General features: G+C 53.5%; 1 pseudogene; it reads right to left on the minus strand.

Annotated features, from left to right (window-relative positions):
- Positions 1 to 1,852: 1,852 nt before the first annotated feature.
- LOC146395367 (uncharacterized) lies at positions 1,853 to 8,203 on the minus strand (annotated as a pseudogene).
- Positions 8,204 to 13,761: the final 5,558 nt, after the last annotated feature.

Here is a 13,761-nt window from a genome sequence, read left to right on the forward strand (position 1 = left end):
GAGCGGGGAGCTTGAATGAGAGAGGAGCCAGGAAAAACGGAGAGAAAGCAAGTGCTGAGGATGAAATCTGAATACCCAGTTGCGGCCATGCCTGGTACCATTATGGTTCTTGCTTTGTGGCTCAGAAACTGAGGCCAGATCCAGGGTCACACAGCCAAGAAGCGACAGAACAGGGATTTGAACCCAGGCCGACTGGCGCCAGCGGCTGTGCCCTGAACCTCCAGACTCCACGGAGCCCTTTGGTGTAAATCCCTCCCCCTAGCCTGGAATTCTCTCACCCAGACTAGTTTTTGAACTCAGCTATTTCTGATCATCCCAAGGGAGAATGTTTCCTGCCTCTGGCAGAAAAATCAGGGGAGAAATGAGAGCCTTGTGGTCTGGCCCCAAACTTAGTTTGGGCAAGCTTGGCCAGATGAAAATTCTTCCCTTTTTTCTCTTTCTTTTCCTTCTTTCCTTTCTTCTTCTTTCTTTCTTTTCCTTTCCCCTTTTCTTCCTTCCACCTTTCTTTCCTCCCTCCCTCCCCCCGCTTCCTTTCCTCCTTCCTTCCTTTCTTCCCACCTGCCCTCTTGTCTGAATTAAAACATCACTTACTCCAGCCCACCTCACACCTGGGTTGTGCTCTCAGTGCTGCCTGGACAACCTCCATCTTAGCCCTGCTCCCTGATTATTACAGCACAGACTCCAGGGCCCCAGGGGGACACAAGCTTATTGGAACACAGCGGTTGGAGATGACGACCCAGTGGAGACTGGAATGCAGATGATTTATGGGACACTGCACAAGGGTGTCCTTGGAAGGCTTGAAGATCAAGATTAAAAGTTGTACCAGGATAGGGGCTGGGGCTCTGGACCCCTCTGAACTGGAGTGCCCTGAGGCTGGTGCCTTGAGGGAGAGGCCCTCTCAGCCTCTCAGGCTGTTTGGATTCAAGGTCCACCTCAACGAAGTTTTCTCCCTGGGCAGGTGCCATAACTTCTCTGAGCCTTGGTTTACTCATCTGAGAAAAAATATTTGAAAGAAAAAAACCCGGTGTGTGCTGAGCTGTTAGTGTATACAAGGCTCTGAGCTCAGCACTTGGCACAGAGAAATGTACTAAAGCCTCACCACTCCATGAGGTGAGTACTGTCATTCTTGTTAGTTTTTCAGAACATAAAACTGAGGCTCAGAGTGGTCTGACTACTTGCTCAAGGTCACACAGCTTGTAGGCGGTAGAGCTGAGACTTAAACTCAGGCATCTGGCTCCAGACTCTGTGTTCTTACCAGTACTGTGCAGAATTTTAGCTTGGTTTGTTATTTACTGTTGTGTCCCCAGTGCCTAGCACATAGTAGTTCTCACTAAATATTTGTTGAATGAATAAATGATCACCCATTGAAGGGAGTTGACTCAATTAATAGGTACTCCATCATGGCTCATTTTCCCTACATGTAGGAGCTCATCCTCCCTAAATGTGGGAGACCCCGTCTCTCTCAGAGCTATGGCTGGCGCCAGGCACGCAGTAGGTGCTCAGAGGAGAAGGATGGATACCTGAGCACTTGCTGTGTGTTTGGCTTTTTAAACATTTGTCATCTGACCCACTTTTCCCCCAGACAACACAAGAAAGAAGCCCAGTGCCTGGCCTGGAACAGACCCTCCATAGATGTTTGTTGAATGACTGAATGAACTGCAGAGCTGAACTGCGTTGGCAGAGCGTGTCTGGCACAGGCCCCGCCCTCCACCCACTGTCTGCCAGCTCAGAGCCAAGCCTGGGTTTCCACATCTGCTGGCGCTGCCAGGAGGTGAGCTGGGCCTTGGGGGAGGCAGTTCCCGGCCGTGGAGCTGGGGATTTGTGGGATGGCTGCCAGGGGGAGGAATTTCCTTCATGAAGTTAAGCTGGGGCTGAGTAATTCCTCATCCAGCAGCGGCTGGGAGGGCAGGCGTGGGGCCGTGGGACTCATCAGTTCTAGCTGAGCCTGGAGCTCTGCCAGCTGTGGCTCTTGGGCCCAGGCTCTGCCCCGGGAGGAAGAGCAGCATCCAGAAGGTGCTACCACCGGCTTGGGCGAGTCACGCCACCTCTCTGAGCCTCAGTTTCCTCACTGGCTCTGCAGGAGGGCAGCCGTCCTAGGCTGGTGGGGCTGTTCTGAGAGTCAGATGGGTCACGTGTGTCAGGCTGGGGTGAGCTTTATTCACTGTATGGAGGACAGGAGCTGCCTGGGGTGTGGACGGCCTGGCCTCAGAAGAGACAGGCCCTGAGGGCCTTGGGTGAGTCACTTGCTCTGCTTTGCAAGCCTCAGTTTTTCCCAATGGCCTCAGCCTGGGACAGGAGCAAGAATATTCTCAGAGGCAGGAATTTTTTTTTTTTTTTTTTTTTTTTTTTTTTGCCATTTTCTAGGGCTGCTCCCATGGCATATGGAGGTTCCCAGGCTAGGGGTCTAATTGGAGCTGCAGCCACCAGCCTATGCCAGAGCCACAGCAATGCAGGATCTGAGCCGCATCTGTGACCTACACCACAGCTCACGGCAATGCTGGATCCTTAACCCAGTGAGCGAGACCAGGGAGCAAACCTGCAACCTCATGGTTCCTAGTTGGATTCGTTAAACACTGAGCCATGACGGGAACTCCTGAGGCAGGAACTTTTGAGAAAACAATGACAATGCCTATACAATGGGCTTTTAAGCACCCCTTCATTTGTTTATGCTAACATATTTTAGCTTGGTTCATTCAGTGGACATTTCTGAACATATTCCGTGCCAGGCTAAGGTTACTAGACTTAGTACAAACAGAAACAAGATCCGTAACAACAGCAACATCAGCAACAAAAACCAGGATGCCCAACTAAATTTGGTTTTTTGTGTGTGTTCTTTTGTTTTTTGTTTTTTGTTTTGGTCTTTTTAGGGCTACACCCGGGGCATATGGAGGTTCCCAGGCTAGAATCAGAGATACAACTGCTGGCCGACACCACAGCCACAGCAATGCCAGATCCAAGCCGCATCTGCAACCTACACCACAGCTCACGGCAACGCCAGATCCACAGCCCACTGAGCAAAGCCAGTGATCGAACCTGCAACCTCATGGTTCCTAGTCGGATTCGTTCCCACTGCGCCACAATGGGAACTCCCCCAACTAAATTTGCATCTCAGATAAGAAACAAACAAATGTTTAGTCCAAGTGTAGCCAGTGCAATGTGTCTCAGGGTAAGTATACCCCGCGCAGCCCCATGAGAGGCCCAGTGTGAGGCAGTTTGCTCACAATGCCCCATCTGCTCTCACCCAGCCCTGTGAGGTGAATTAGCATCCATGTTTACCCATGAGGACCTGGGGGCTCAGAGAAGTGTGTCCGCCCGTCTAGGAACCCTCGGGCAGGTGTCCTGACTGAAGGCCGGGGCCTCGGTGCTGGGGGAGCCTTCAGCAGAGCCCCACTGCCTCTCCGCCGCCTGCTCACTTCCTAGATGGCAATTTCGGGAGCACGAGGCCGGCGTTGCACCTTCGTAGCACTGTCTCCCTGCCCCAGACTTCACCTGTTTAGGGACGTCCCCGGGGGCCATGCAGGGCTGGAGGCTATCACAGCCATGATGTGGGCCGGGGAGCTAGGTGGGCAGCACTCCCAGGTTGTGTGGGCAGAGCGGGCCTCCGGTGGGAGGGAGACAGGTGGGGCTGTGGTCACCAGAGCCCCTCGCCAACAAGCAGAGCCTCACTGACACCCTGGCTGAGTCCTGGGCCAATAGCAGACCCCTGAAGTCCCCCCTCTCCCGCCTGTGTGCCCTTGAGGAAGTCTTGGCCCCTTTCTGGGCTGAGCCCCCCTTCTCTGCAAAGAGGCATCATTCATTCACTCACTCACATTCGTTCATTCACTCACTCACATTCATTCATTCACTTATTTGTGCTTTACTTCCACATTTCTTTCTTTCTTTTTTTGTCTTTTTGCCTTTTCCAAGGCCACTCCTGTGGCATATGGAGGTTCCCAGGCTAGGGGTCTAATTGGAGCTGCAGCCAGCAGCCTACACCAGAGCCACAGCAATGCAAGATCTGAGCCGCGTCTGTGACCTACACCACAGCTCACAGCAACACTGGATCCTTAACCCACTGAGCAAGGGCAGGGATCAAACCTGCAACCTCATGGTTCCTAGTCAGATTCGTTAACCGCTGAGCCATGATGGGAACTCCTACTTCCACAGATATTTCTTGAATGCCTACAGTGTGCCAGGCACTGTTCTATATGTGGGGCAGAGGGGGACCTACCAGAAAGCAAGACAGATAGAAAGCCTTGCTGTCATGGAGCTGATGCTTTTACAGGGGGGACAGATAATAAAAACCTAATTTCAAATGGGAAAATAGGATGGGAATCAAGCAGGGGGAAGTGACAGAAGGTGACTGCTGGGGGCCCCTTTGAGACGGGGCAGTCCAGGAGGACCTCCCCGAGGAGGTGACATTTAAGAAAAGACCCAGATCGTGAGAAGCAGCCGGTCTGGGCTGCGTATGGGGAGAGGGCTCTTGGCAAAGTGATCAGCAAGGGCAAAGGTCTGGGAACAGAGCAAGCCAGGGGACTGAGAAGGTGTTGCTAGGATGCAGCGGACTGGGGGAGCTTGGTGGGGCTGAGGGAGTTGGGGTGAATCATGCAGGGCCGAGAAGATCACAGTTAGAAATCCTCTTGGCTCCCTGAGTCACCTCCTCCAAGGAGCCTTCTTTGATGACCTTGGCTGAACTCGCCCCCATTTCGTTCTTCCTCATAACACTCATCACTTTGTGGCATCAGTCTCTGTTTATTGGGTGTATGGTGATGTGTTGTCCTTCTCTCCCCGTAATTGCAATGTCAGCCGGGCACAGTTACCTATTGGCTGCGGCGTGGCATGGAAAATGTGACCACAGGACCCGAGCATGGGTGCCGTTGATGGATGGCAGGGAAAACAGGTCCTGTGTTTTGTGGATTGTAGTTTTGACTTGACTTAAGCTTCACACGCCAACTCTGGAACCCGAGCCCTGAGTTCAACGGGATTCTGTTGAAATTAGAGTGTAATCATGCTTAACTTTCATTGGATGCTTGCTCTATGCCAGGCACTGGGCTAAGCACTTTGTGTGTCTGTGTGTGTGGTAAAAGAGACTAAAATTTACCATGTTGACCCTTTTAAAGGGTGCAATTCCATGGCATTTAGTACATTTGCAATGTTGTGCAAACATCCCCACTGTACAGCTCCAGGACATTTTCATCATTCCAAGAGGAAACTCTGTACCCATGAAACAGTCACTGCCCACTCCCCCCCCGCCAGCCTCTGGAAACCACTAACCTACTTTCTGTCTCTGTGGATTTGCCTGCTCCGGGTATTTCATATGAATGTACTCCTACGGCATGTGGCCTTTGGTGTCTGGCCTCTTTCACATGTGCCTCCATGTTGTCGCTTTTGTCGGCACCACGTTCCTTTTTATTGCTGAATAACCGTCTAGTGTATGGATTACCACATTTTGTTTATTCATGCATCAGCTAGTGCACATTTGTGTCCACTTTTTGCCTTTTGTGAAGTCTTACTATGCGCATCTGTGTACAAGTGTTTGTTTGAACATCTGTTTTCAATTCTTTGGGGTATTTACCTGGGGGTGGAAGTGCTGGGTCATACGGTAATTCTATGTTTAATTGATTGAGGAACTGCCAGCTAAGCGCTTTGTAAAGTGTCCATGACCTTGGGCGGTTCGCACAACAAGCTAGTGAGGGAGGCTCTGCATTGCCCACATTCTGCAGATGAGGAAACTGAGGCTCAGAAAATAGAATTCATGGAGTTCCCATCGTGGCGCAGCGGAAACGAATCCAACTAGGAATCATGAAGTTGCAGGTTTGATCCCTGGCTTGGCTCAGTGGGTTAAGGATCTGGCATTGCTGTGGCTGTGGTGTAGGCCAGCATCCGTAGCTCTGATTCGACCCCTAGCCTGGGAACCTCCATATGCCACAGGTGTGGCCCTAAAAAGACAAAAAAAGAAAAGAAAGTGGAATTCATGAGCCAGGGGCACACTGATAAGAAGTGATGAGGTTGGGTCCAAACTGCATTGGATTCCAAACTACCCTGAACCCAGTTGACATGACAGGGAGAGGGAGAGAAAGAACCGGGCTGTCTTCCGTCCAACTACAGAGGACGCAGAGGAAAGCGGTTAACGGCAGCGTTTCTCTACCAGACTCGCTTGGATTCCAATCCTCCTTGTTCCTTCCTGGCTGTGTGTCTTTGGGCAAGCTGGTTCACCTCTCTGGGCCTCTATTTCCCATTCAGTGGTGCTAAGGAAAGAAACTCCCTCGCATGGTAGCTGTACGGATGAAATAAGAAGCCTGCCCTTGCTGTCTTCCTTACGAATATTGTTATTCTCATGCCTTTTCTTACAAGGAAGAGAGGTTTCTCCAGCCCTGAGAGCCCATGTTCTTGATTTGGGTGGGGCTGGGGGCAGAAGGGAGTTCCAGAATCTCCTCTCCAGAGGGGTTTGGAGGGCAACAGGCCCCAGGGCTGGAAGGGCCGGGCAGCCCGGGGGTGGAGGTGGCATCCACCTGAAGTCCCACGTCCATGCCGACGCTGAATGTTTCGGATGGGAAAATAGCGCACAGTTTTCCAGCAACGCTCGGACGCCACCTCATCAGAAGAGAACGCAGCCTGGGTCCATCGCCTCCCCAGAACCACACTGCATTTTAGGCCAGAAATAATAACTAGGGCTTGTTACGTGGATGCCAGAGAATCAAAATCTAACCTGGACATGTGACTCTAATGGGACGGAGAAGGTACTGAGAACTTTCACAGATGAGCTTTCCACGCGGGCGCAGGGCTGGGGGGTCCCCAAGCCTCTTGGCTGAACTTGGCACAGATTCGGGCTTACAAACACAGAGAACCATGGGAACATTTACTGAGCACTGGCTGTATGCACTGACTCGTTTCCACACAAATCAAGCCCAGGAGGCTTTAAGCCCCGCTGGGAGTTCCCGTGGTGGCTCAGCGGTTAATGAACCCGACTAGTATCCATGAGGACGTGGATTGGATCCCTGGCCTCGCTCAGCGGATTAAAGATCTGGCGTTGCTATGAGCTGTGTGTAGGTCGAAGACTCAGCTTGGGATCCCGCATTGCTGTGGCTGTGGTGTAGGCCGGCAGCTCTAGCTCCCATTCAACCCCTAGCCTGGGAACATCCATATGCTTTGAGTGTGGCCCTAAAAAGACAAAAAATAAAAATAAATAAATAAAAATGTTATAAGCCCCACTGTACAGATGGGGAAACTGAGGCCCAGCGAGGTGGAGGAACCAGCCTAGGACTGACCAGCTAAGAAGTGACTGAGTTGGGATTTGAACCCAGCCAGTCAGGAGCCAGATGAAGGCGCACGAAGCTTCCTCAGGGAAGGCCAGGAAAAGTGTTTTGTGTTCTGCAAAATTAAGTGACTGCGTCCGGCTGAGGTCACTGGCTGATGGGTGGGAGGTTGCCAATGAGGAAACGGGGAGCGGGTAGAGCACCCCAGGAAGTACCCAGTGTCCCGTTTGCTGGGTACTTTCCTTCCTGGACTCTTGGCCTGACTGTTTCTTGGTGTGTGGGGGGGGTGGGGGATTTGTAAGAGACCCCAGTTCTGGTGCGGGGAGGCGGGGGGCGGTGTTGGGATCCAAGGCCAGGTCTACAGTGCAGGGTTCTTCCTGCCTGGGAGGTGCCTGGGGCAGTGTGTGGTCTGTCTACACTGGCAAAGGTTCGGCTCCACCCAGCCTCCTGTCACAGTCTTGCCAACCGGGCGCCGCCACTGCCAGCACTGCATTCTCAGGTGTCCGTTCTGCTTTGTGACCTGGGCGAGTGTTAACAGCCTCTCTGAACCTTGGTTTCCTCCCCGGGAAGGTGGGTGTAACCCCCACATGCAGTGGGGAGGGTTTCACAGTTGGGGCTGCTGCTCTTATTCCCACCACTGCCGCCAGTGAGACTCCACGTGGAGTGTCTGCCCTGCCGAGGGGAGGACACCCCTGGCCCGAGCCCCGTCTGTCGGACGTCAGGCGGGAGGGCCCCTGGTGTCGGCCAAGGCCGGCTCCTGCCCAGCCGCCTGCCCGCCTGCCCGGACGGACGTTGGGGGAGGGAGGCCCCTATCCCGCCAGAGTCCTGAGTCACAGTTTCCCGTCCTGCCAGCACCACGGGAAAGGGGGCAGGTGGGTGGAGGCAGGGGGGAGGGGAGGGGAGCCTGGGGAGTGGGCGGAGAGCTGGGAGGCCAGCTGTGGCTCTTGTGGGGACAGAGAGGAAACCATCTCTCAGGAGCAAGTCAGAGATGGAGGGGGTCCTGGGGTGCCAGAGTGGGATCCTTGCACCCCTCTGGGTTACAAGCAGTAAACTCAACCCCCAAGTTTCCTACCCCCACCACACACACTCAGCTCCATGACCTGTCTATTTCTTGAGTTTGTAGATCAGGATCCAGCCTCAGGGACTTTGCACTTGCTATTTGCACTTCAAGGGACTGGCTGTTTCTCAACCCCAGGCTTAATTCGAATGTCACCTCCTCAGAGAGGTTCGAGAAGTTCTCCCTGACCAGCTGAGCATGGTGTGTTTTTGGTTTTTGCTTTTTTTTTTTTTTTTTTTTTTGGCTTTTTAGGGCTGCACCCACGGCACATGAAAGTTCCCAGGCTAGGGGTCAAATCGAAGCTGCAGCTGCTGGCTTACAGCCAACGGCAATGCCAGATCCTTAAGCCACTGAGCGAGACCAGGGATGGAACCCGCATCCTCATGGATACTAGTTAGGTTCATTACCACTGAGCCACAACAGGAACTCCCAGCCGAGCTTTAAAGTGTGCTCTTCCTACTTCCTCTCCCAATTCCTCTAGCTCATCTATTCACGCATTTACCTGCCCCACATCCAGGAGCCAGACCTGGGCCTGTGGGCCTGTGAAATATAATACTGTACAGAGCAGACAACCTCCCTGCCTCCAGGTAGCTGCCATTCCACCAAGGGGGCAGACTAGCATGAGGGAACATGTAGTACCTACCATGTGCTGTGGGCAGGCTCAGGAGGGATGAGTGGTGGAGTCAGGACGCCAGAGGGAGTGGTCTCCACACTGGGTGGGGGTGAAGGAAGGGGTCCCTCAGAAAGATTTGAAGGAAAGGAAGGGAGGGGACCACGTGAGTATCTGGGAAAAGAATTTTAGGCAGAGGGAAGCAGGTGCAAAGGCCCTGAGGCAGGAATGTGACTGCATAATCAAGGAGCAGCCAGGAGGCCTGTGTGGCTGGAGCAGAGTAGGTGTGGCAGGATGAGGTCAGCCAGGGCACGGGGGTGGGCAGATAAGCAGGCCATGGGGAGGCTCTGGCTTTTGCTCTGACTGAGGTGGGAGCCTCTGGAGTGTCCTGAGCAGAGGGGCCACAGAAGTGGTGAGACATGGTCAGATTCTAGGTAGATTTAGGGGGAGAACTGGCTGTCTCAGAGCTGGACTGGGGAGGGGCGAGGGAGAGGGAGGCGCCAGGAAAATGCTTAGTTTGGAATCAGGACCTCCCAACCCTCCCGGCAGACAGGCAGGGACCCCCCTCCGTCACTCCTGCAGTGACATGAGGCCCAAGCCTGGGAGCAGGACACCACCCCCAAAGTGAATTGGGGCTTTCAAGGTCAGGCTTGGATCTGGGTTGGGCAGAGAGCAGATTCTCATGGGTCAGCCTTCCCCCATGGAGGTCTTTCGGGGAGCGGGCCTACCCTAAGTCTTCTCTCCTTTTCTTTCACAACCAAGAGGCTAACCAGGCCCTTGGTCGGGTCTGGGAGATGGCTGGGGGAAGGAGACTGGGCCCTTCCAGAGCCTTGCAGGGGGCAGAGATGAGGCAGAAACCACCAGTGAGGGGGAGAAGCAGCCTGCGGCCAGCCCAACCCCCCGCTCCCCAGACACATGCACACACACACACACACACACACAGACTTAGCGCTTCATCCCTCTGGCCGTGGTCGCCCCCCTCAACACCATCAGTCCCGCGGGATCCTGTCCAGAGCCATGGCCGGTGAGTCAGCAGGAATCACCCCAGACAGGAGCCAGGACCCTGGTGCCCAGACCAGAAACCACCCCTGACCTGTCCAGCTGGACAGGAACAGGGACCGAGTGGGCGGAAAAGCCTTCAGACCAGGATAGCGGGGGGCAGGCAGTGAGGTAAGAGCCCCCCAGTCCAAATGCAGCCCTTGGTCCCACTGGGGTCTGGAGAGTAGTTTCAGGAGAGGGTTCTTGGCTGTTCCATTCAGTACTTTTGAGGCCTTGACGGTCGGCCTGGCTCTTCTGTGTTGTGTTGTGTTGTCATGTGTATCATAACAATTTCATTGCATTCTTTCTTTCTTTCTTCTTTTCTCTTTTTAGGCCTGCACCTGCAGCACATGGAAGTTCCCAGGCTCGGGGTTGAATCAGAGCTGCAGCTGCCAGCCTACACCACAGCCACAGCAATGCCAGATCCTTAACCCACCGAGCGAGGCCAGGGATCCAGCCGGCATCTTCATGGACACTAGTCAGGTTCATAACCCATTGAGCCACAATGGGAACTCCTCCTTGCACTGTTTCTGTTTTACCATGTGTTCTAGTTGTTCCAAGGCCTTCCATTCCTTTCTATTCTCTTGTGCTTATTATTTAGTTGGGCAACAGATACTTATTGAGCCTCTCCTATGCACGGGGCAGTGTTCTAGGTGCTAGAGTTACAACTCTGAATAAAGCAAAACCCTGCCCCAGGGAGTTCACAGAGAGACTAGCAACAAACAAAAGAACAGCATCAGGTAGTGGTGAGAGCAGTGGGGAGAAGTGACAGCCAAAAGACAGATCATAAAACAGAGCCGAACAGGGAAGGGCTGCTTTCAGCAGTGGGATGGAGTGGGGTCAGGACTGGTCTCACTGAGAAGTGACATTTGAGCAGAGACCTGAAGGAGGTGAGGGAGGGGGCCCAGAGCTATTGAAGGGCCAGGAAGAGCATTTCGGTCAGAGGGAATAGCAAGTGCAAAGGCCCTGAGGCAGGAATGTGCCAAATGTGTTCTAGGAACAGCCAGAAGACCACTGTGGCTAGAGCGGATAACCAAGGGGACACTAGGAGAGATGGGTGGGGGAAACAAACTTCTGTGACTTTCAAGCAATTTAAGAATTTCCAAGAATAGTTTTGCCTTCCCAACAGATTTATAGCAGCAAACCCCACAATCTGAGCTGCGTCTGCCAGTATTCTGGTCCAAGCCTTTGCTGTTTGCGGCCTGCTCTTGCCAAATGGTCTTCCTGCTGCCTTTTGGAGCTGGGCCAGCTGTAACGGGGCCTAGGACTGGTTCCTTCCTTCCTTCCTTCATTCATTCCACCAGCATTTACTGAGCTGGAACACTGAGGAGCAAGATAGACACTGTCGCCGCCCACAGGGAGCTCAGAAGTCCAGTAGGGATGCCCTGATGGAGGATCCCAGCAAAAGCTGTAAACACTGGCTGCCTCGGAAGAGGGAAGTAACACCCATTCCAACAATAGCCATGAGCACCAAAGGCCATCCCTTTTCTGAGCCCTTACAAGAATCAGCTCGTTCAGGAGTTCCTGTTATGGTTCAGTGGGTTGAGGACCTGACCAGTATCCACGAGGATGTGAGTTTAATCCTTGGCCTTGTCCAGCGGGATCCGGCATTGTCATGAGCCATGGTATAGGTCACAGATGTGACTCGGAGCTGGTGTTGGGGTGGCTGTGGTGTAGGCTGGCAGCTGCAGCTCTGATTGGACCCCTAGCCTGGGAACTTCCATATGCTGCAGGTGCAGCCCTAAAAAAAAAAAAAAAAAGGAAAGAAAGAAAGAAGAAAAAAAAAAAAAGAGAATCAGCTGGGAGTTCCTCTTGTGGCTCAGTGTTAACGAACCCAACTGGTATCTGTGAAGACTCCGGTTCGATCCCTGGCCCTGTTTGGTGTGGGGTAAAAATATTTAATTGCTAAATTGTTGCATGCACAGCCACAATTGTTGCAAGTACCACAGCCACTGAGTACCCACTGCTGGAGGAGTAGATGGCAGGGAGAGATGTGGGGTGATGTCAGACAGGCAGGCTGGGGGGCTTCCTGGAGGAGGCAGATGCCAAGCAGGAGGGAACAGGAGGGACAGAGCTCCCTGTGGGGCTGGTGGGAGTGTGGGTTGGCTGAGGTTTCCTTGAATGGTAGGTGGTGAGTGTGTGTCTGTGATGTGGGCACTGGGATGTGTATCCATGTCTGCATCTGCTTTGTGTGTGTCTGATTTGGGGATGTTTGTGCTTCTGTATTCGCAGGTGTCTGTGGCTACATGCAGTCTGTATGTGTGTGTGTGTGTTGTGTGTCTGGGATTTTGTGTGATTGTATATGTGTGGGTCCATGTATGTCATATGTCATACATGGAGCTGCTTTTTTTCTCAGGTGTGTTGAGTGTTGCATATTTGGGGGGGGTGTGTGAGCATGAGTGTAGTAGGAGAGTCTGTGCTCCTGCGATATGGTCTGTGACAAGCATCTGGGTTCCTGTGGGTGCAAGGTCATGGGCAAGACCCTCCCTGCAGACACACAGCAGCATAATAGACGGGTCGAGGTGGGGAGGGGTGAGTCTGATCCCCAGGGCAGAAGCCCAAGTCCCCCGCCTGTCCCCAAGCCCACTCCTCCGTGTCACGTGGGTCACCCTCCTAGCCCCAGGCCAGCAGAAGGAGGAGAGAACAAGCGTCGAGGGCTCAACTCACCTACCCTTTCTAAGGCCTTGCAGGGTCCCTGTGGGATCAGAAGCCGCCAGGAGAGATGTGGAGTGGGAGGACATTTGCAGGCCTGGGAGTGGGGGTGCTTGAGTAACTGGGGGGCCAACGAGGACCTCTGGCCTCCTTGGCCCCCAAGGGAGACCTGGGTTAATGCCCATACGTGATGGGGCAACTACATGCACTTAGTTCATGCCGGAGCATAGGATGAGATGGCGTGCTTTTGTGTGCACAGGTGACACACGCGTGTACAAAAGGATAAGTGTGTGCTTCAGGACAGACACGTGTAGGTAGGGACAAATTGGTGTGCAGTGACAGACACACACATACACATACACACATGAGTGCTCAGGCAGGTCCTTAAGTGAGCAAAGGGTGGGGCAATAGGGCTTGGTGGGGACTGCGGTGGGCAAGATTCACTGTCTTGCAGGAAAGTAGGCCCATTGCCATGGGAAACGGGAAGTCTGGATTTCGATGGAAATCTGGGGCAAGGAATTCCAGTTGTTTCCAATCCTTTGGAGTCAGAATGACTCCTCTGTCCCTCTGTGGGTCTGGCTTGGTCCGAGGGCTCCCAATTTATGGTCTCTGCCTATTGGCGGAGGCTGGAACCTGGGAGCTTGCTATGTGCTCTGGAGAAGTCCCAGGCCTCTCTGTGTTCAGTTCTCCGTGGCCAGGACGAGGGGAGGACACACGTGGTGGAGGGCTGGGACTGTCCGGGGAGAGGCAGGCCTGGACAACAGGGGAGGCACTGTCCTGCCTGCAAAAGTCATTTCTCACCACCACCTCCACCCCACCCATCTGCTGGCGTCTGTCAGAACCTTAATGGATAAAACATCCCGCCAGGGCTTAGGCCCGCCCCTCCATCCTGAGACAGGCGCCAGCTCCGGGCACCGGTGGGTGGAGGGCCCGGTGTCAGAGTTGGCCTACGAAACCCCAGAGTGAGGTAGGTCCCAGCAGGCTGGGGTCGTTGTGGAAGGCCTCCTGGAGGAGGCGGTGGGCCTAGAAGTAGTGCTCCAGCTGCTGGTCTGGGAGTCAGACACCTAGGCTCAAACCAGACCCCTACTTGTTCCGTGACTATGTCATCTTGGTCACTTCTGTGTCCCTCTGTTTCCAGACCACTCAGTAAATTTTTGGAAAATAAAAAA

The sequence above is a fragment of the Sus scrofa genome, chromosome 17 (assembly GCF_054392235.1).
Source record: "Sus scrofa isolate SSC_HxYL_T2T_F1_AM1 chromosome 17, Sscrofa_HxYL_maternal_Yorkshire_Landrace_v2.0, whole genome shotgun sequence".
NCBI lineage: Eukaryota > Metazoa > Chordata > Mammalia > Artiodactyla > Suidae > Sus > Sus scrofa.